The 5,139-nt window shown below is 41.0% G+C and overlaps 1 protein-coding gene across 1 annotated transcript in view; it reads left to right on the forward strand.

The window, feature by feature from the left end:
• Nucleotides 1-5,139, forward strand: part of ZNF385D (zinc finger protein 385D) — a 981,405-nt gene that overhangs the window by 402,784 nt on the left and 573,482 nt on the right. The gene's annotated exons all lie outside the window — the stretch shown is intronic.

Raw genomic sequence — 5,139 nt, forward strand, 5'->3', positions numbered from 1 at the left:
TCTGGAAAACTATTTATTTCTCCTTTATGTTTGAAGAACATTTTTACTGGATATACTATTCTAAGATGAAAGTTTTTTTTTTTTCTTCTGCACTTTAAATATGTCCTGCCACTCTCTCCTGGCCTGTAAAGTTTTCACTGGAAATTCTGCTGCCAGACTTATTGAAGCTCCATTGCATGTTATTTGTTTCTTTTCTCTTGTTCCTTGTAGGATCCTTTCTTTATGTTTGTCTTTAGGAGTTTGATTATCAAATGCCTTCAGGCAGTCTTCTTTGGGTTAAATCTTCTTGGTGTTCTATAAACTTCTTGTACTTAGATATTGATGTCTTTCTCTAGGTTTGGAAAGTTCTCTGTTATTATGTTTTTGAATAATCTTTCTACCTCAATTTCTCTCTCTCTCTATCTACTCTTTAAGGCCAATAACTCCTAGATTTGGCCCTTTGAGGCTGTTTTCTAGGTTTTCCAAGCGTGCTTCATTCTTTTTCATTCTTTTTTCTTTTGTGTCTTTTTACTGTTTATTTTCAAAAAGCCTGTATTCAAGCTCACTATTTATTTCTTTTGCTTGATCAATTCTGTTTTTAAGAGACCCTAATGCATTTTACAGTAGGTCAACTGCATTTTCTGCTTGATTATTTTAAATTATTTTAATCTATTTTTTAAGTTTATCTAATAGGATTCTGAATTACTTCTCTGAATTATCTTAAATTTCTTTGAGTTTCCTCAAAACAGCTATTTTGAATTATTAATCACATGTCTCTGTGTCTCTGGGTTTGGTCACTCATGCCTATTTAGTTCATTTGGTGAAGTCCTGTTTTCCTGGATGGTTTTAATGCTTGTCAATGTTATTGGTGTCAGAGCATTTAAGAATTATATATTTATTCTTACCTTCATAGTTCAGCTTGTTTGTACCTGTCCTTCTTGGGAAGCATTTCCAAGTATTCAGATGGTCTTGGGTGCTGTAATGTAAATCTTTCATCACTGCAGCTATATCTGCCTTAGGAGACACCCAAGCTCAATAACACAGTAACTCTTGCAGACTTATAGAGGTACTGGATTGGAGGTCTTGGGTAAAATCTGGAAGAATTCTCTGGAATACCAGGCAGAACAAGAGTCTCTGCCCCCTTACTATCACCCAAACAAATGGAGTTTCTATCCCTTTCTGAGCTGTCTGGAGCTGAGATAGGGTGACACAGGCACCCCTGAAGCCACCACCACCACTGGAACTATGCTGAATCAGACCCAAAGCCAGCATAGCAGTGAGTCCTGCCCAAGGCCTGTGGTGACTACTGCCTGGCTACTGCCCATGTTCACTTAAAGCCCAAGGACCCTACAATAAGCAGATGGTGAATCCAGCCAGCTTTGTTTCCTTCTCTTCAGGATGATGAGTTACCCTGGCACCAGGCCATTCCAAAGATGTCATCCAGGACCAGGGCCTGGAGTCAAGCACCTCGGGTATTAATTAGTCCGTTTACCTACCGCTATAAAGAACTGCTCAAGACTGGGTAATTTATAAAAGAAAGAAATTTAATTGACTCACAGCTCAACATGGCTGAAGACGAAGAGAAAGCTAGGACCTCCTTCTCAAGGTGTCAGGAAGGAAAAGTGCCGAGCAAAGAGGGGTGAGCCCCTTATAAAACCATCAGATCTTGTGAGAACTCACTACCATGAGCACAGAATGGGGGAACTGCCCCCATGACTCAATTACCTCCACCTGGTCTTTCCTTTAACACGTGGGGATTATGCAATTGAAGATGAGATTTGAGTGGGGACACAAAGCCCAAACATATCAGGTATCTACCTGGTGCTTCATTCTACTGTGGCTGAGCTGCCACCCAAGTCACAAGAAAAAGTTCTTACCATTCTTTCCTCCCCTTTTTACAAGCAGAGGAGTCTCTCCCTATGGCCACCACTACCACAGGCCCATGGAGATTACTGCTGGCTATTATTAATGTTCACTCAAGACCCAAGGGCTCTTCAGTCGGCTGTTGGTAAAAGCTGCCAGATCTGCGTCTCTCAGGAGAATGGGTTCCCCTCTGGCCCAAGCCAAGTCCAGCAGTATCATCCAGCAGCATGGCCAGGAATCAGAGACCCCAGTAAACACTTGGTACTTCACCCCACTGTGGCCCAGCTGCTATCCAAGCTGTGAGGCAAAGCCCTCTTTACTTTTTTTCTCCTTTCCTTAAGCAAAAGGAGTCTCTCCTTTTAGCTAACATAGCTTGGAATGTGCTGGGTCACACCTAAAGCAAGCATAGCTCTGAGTTTCACCCAAGGTCCACAGCAAGTACTGCCTGGCTACCATTGCTGATTCTTTAGGGCCCAAGAGCCCTTTAGTCAGTAGGTGATGAATGCTGCTAGGACTTGGCCCTTTGCTTCAAGACAGTGGGTTCCCTTCTGGCCCAGGGTGTGTCTAGGAATATAGTATGACAGCTAGGGCCTGAAATGGGTATTCAAGATGCAAGACAAAGTCCTCTTTACTCTCTCCTCTCCTCTCCTCAGGCAGAAGGAATGAGGCTCTAGGATCTGAGAGCTCTTCTGCCTGGGTCTGGGGGAGGGATGACTCAAGTACTCCCTTGGCTTCCTAGGCTGATGTCTCACTAGGTCATGTGTACCTCAAGTCCACTGGCTCTGAACACAGCACAGCACCTGGACTTGCCTGGGAATTGGAGTCCTTGTGGCCTAGACTGCCTTTTTTTATTTAGAACCCCAGAGCCCTTTAGCCCATGGTGGAGGGGCTTGCTAAAACTCATATTCAGACTGCTGAGATGGTTAATTTTCCTCTGGCTATGGCTGGTCTAAATGCTCCATCCATGGTGGCATCGGCTGTGTTCCACCCAATGTTGCTTTCCACTATGACGGGGCAGCACTGAGTTCCAGTGTGAAGTCCCACAATCCCTTCCCTCTCCCTCCCTCAAGCACATAGATACTCTCTCTGCACCGTACACCCACAGCTGGGGGGTAAGGGAGGGGTGGTGTAAGCAATTCAAGACTTTCTTTCCTACCTACTTCAGTGTCTCTTTCCTTAAATAATGTTAAAACTACCCACTTTAGTGTCTCTTTCCTTACATGGTGTTAAGACCAGATACTGTGATTGCTCACCTGATTTTTGGTTCTTAATGATGGTGTTTTTGTGTGGATAGTCGATCAATTTGGTGCTCCTGTGGAGGGAATAATCACGGGAGGCTTCTGTTCAGCCATCTTACTCCACCTTCCTCCCAGTCTCTTTTAGGAACCTCATTTGCCATTAGAATTTTAGTCACTCAAGTCCTAAATGCCTTGGCAGTTCAGAACTCCAATTGTTGTTTCCCCAGCCCTGTGAAAACACTGAAAGTTCTTCCGTGTGTTAGAAGTCTTAGGAGCCCCTCTAACTAGCTTAGTCATATCTTGGCATATGTCAAAAATCAGTAAATGACCTGAGGAAGAAGCCAATGGGCAGAAAATTTAGCTCCCCTCCATAAGCTTTCCTTCTCTCCAGGAACTGGCCCTTTAGGACCAGCTGTTTTAGCAGCTCTCTAGTAATTTGAGATCCATTGTTTAAAAGTTCATCAAGATATTTAATTCTTAACAGGATTATTTTCTGCCATAAAATAATCCAAAATAGCTGGAAGTAGAAGTTCCAGGCTTGAATTTTTATTTATTCAATTTTTAAAAATAAATGCTTAAGTGGCTTTGAGATAAAGCTGCTGCCAACATATAAGACAGTAAATTTTGGGGAAAAAAAAATTGTCTTCATTACCAAATTTTAAGAAATTTGAGGAGAAAAGACCAGAAATTATTTACTTCCCCAGGACTGAAATAGATAAAAAGAGACTAAACAGTGCCAAAGCTAAACAAATGCTCAAAATAATGACCATTACATCACATCTAGATTACATATTTTACAATACCCACTTTTCACAAGTTAAAGGTAAATATTTTCTTTGTAGATCATACAATGTATGGAATTTTTCACTATTATTTGAATTAATAGTTTTTACTGTACATATTTTAATTTGTGTTTGTCCTTTTATAATTTTTTTCATATTTGTGTGCTGTAACACACACACAAAACTCATAAATCCACATGCATGTGCATGCACACTCATTCTAAAAAATTAGAAGTAAATCTGCTAGGCCAGGGGCTGTGGCTCAAGCCCATAATCCCAGCACTATAATCCCTATAATCCTTCGGCCTCGGAGGCCAAGGTTGGCAGATCACTTGAGGCCAGGAGTTTGAGACCAGCCTGGCCAACATGGCAAAACTCCATCTCTACTAAAAATACAAAAATTAGCTGGGTGTGGTGGTGGGTGCCTGTAATCCCAGCTATTCCAGAGGCTGAGGCAGGAAAATCGATTGAACTCGGAAGGCAGAGATTGTAGTGAACCGAGATTGCACCACTGCACTCCAGCCTGGGCTACAGAGTGTGACTCCGTCTCAAACAAACAAACAAAAAAGAAGTAAACCTGCTAGTTGACACCAGTAGGTTTACAGTAGGTTTATAGGGACACAATTAATCAGGAAATGAATACAGTGAACATTTCTGATTATAGAGCCTCTGCTGGATGTGATGAATCCAAACCAGTCCAAGAAATGTTAGGGTAATTAAAATGAAAGCCACAGATGCATCTTTACCAGCCTAAAGCTTCTCTTTCTCTCAGGTATGATAGGAAATGAAGGTGAAGTTAGTTCCTTAGCTTTAAAATGTCTACATGCTTTTTAATATTTACTACCAGTTCAGTTTGTTTTCCAAACAAAACACCAGCTTTAAAAGCTGTGCTAGGTGTTAGGGGATGTTTTTCAGCTCATTCAAGCCTGTAACATCATTCTACCTAAATTCCTATACTATAAATTATTGATTTCATCAAATCCATTGAGATAGAACTGCACTACTCAGTTTGGAGAACCTACAAAAATGCCTCTGTATCTATTGCTGAAATTCAAAATACGATTTGCAAAATTTAATGTAGAGAGACAAGGAGTAAAGATCTAGGAAACAAGAAAATGAATACTTGTAAACTTTTCTACGTTCCCTCAAAGTACATTTTCATTTTCTATAATTTCAAACTTACAGAAAATTTACAAGAATAGTACAAAGAACTCTTATCTAGAGTTTACCTGGATTCACTAATTATTTGCATGTTTCCCATTTGCTTTGTTGTTACC

The sequence above is a fragment of the Pongo abelii genome, chromosome 2, assembly GCF_028885655.2.
Source record: "Pongo abelii isolate AG06213 chromosome 2, NHGRI_mPonAbe1-v2.0_pri, whole genome shotgun sequence".
Lineage (NCBI taxonomy): Eukaryota > Metazoa > Chordata > Mammalia > Primates > Hominidae > Pongo > Pongo abelii.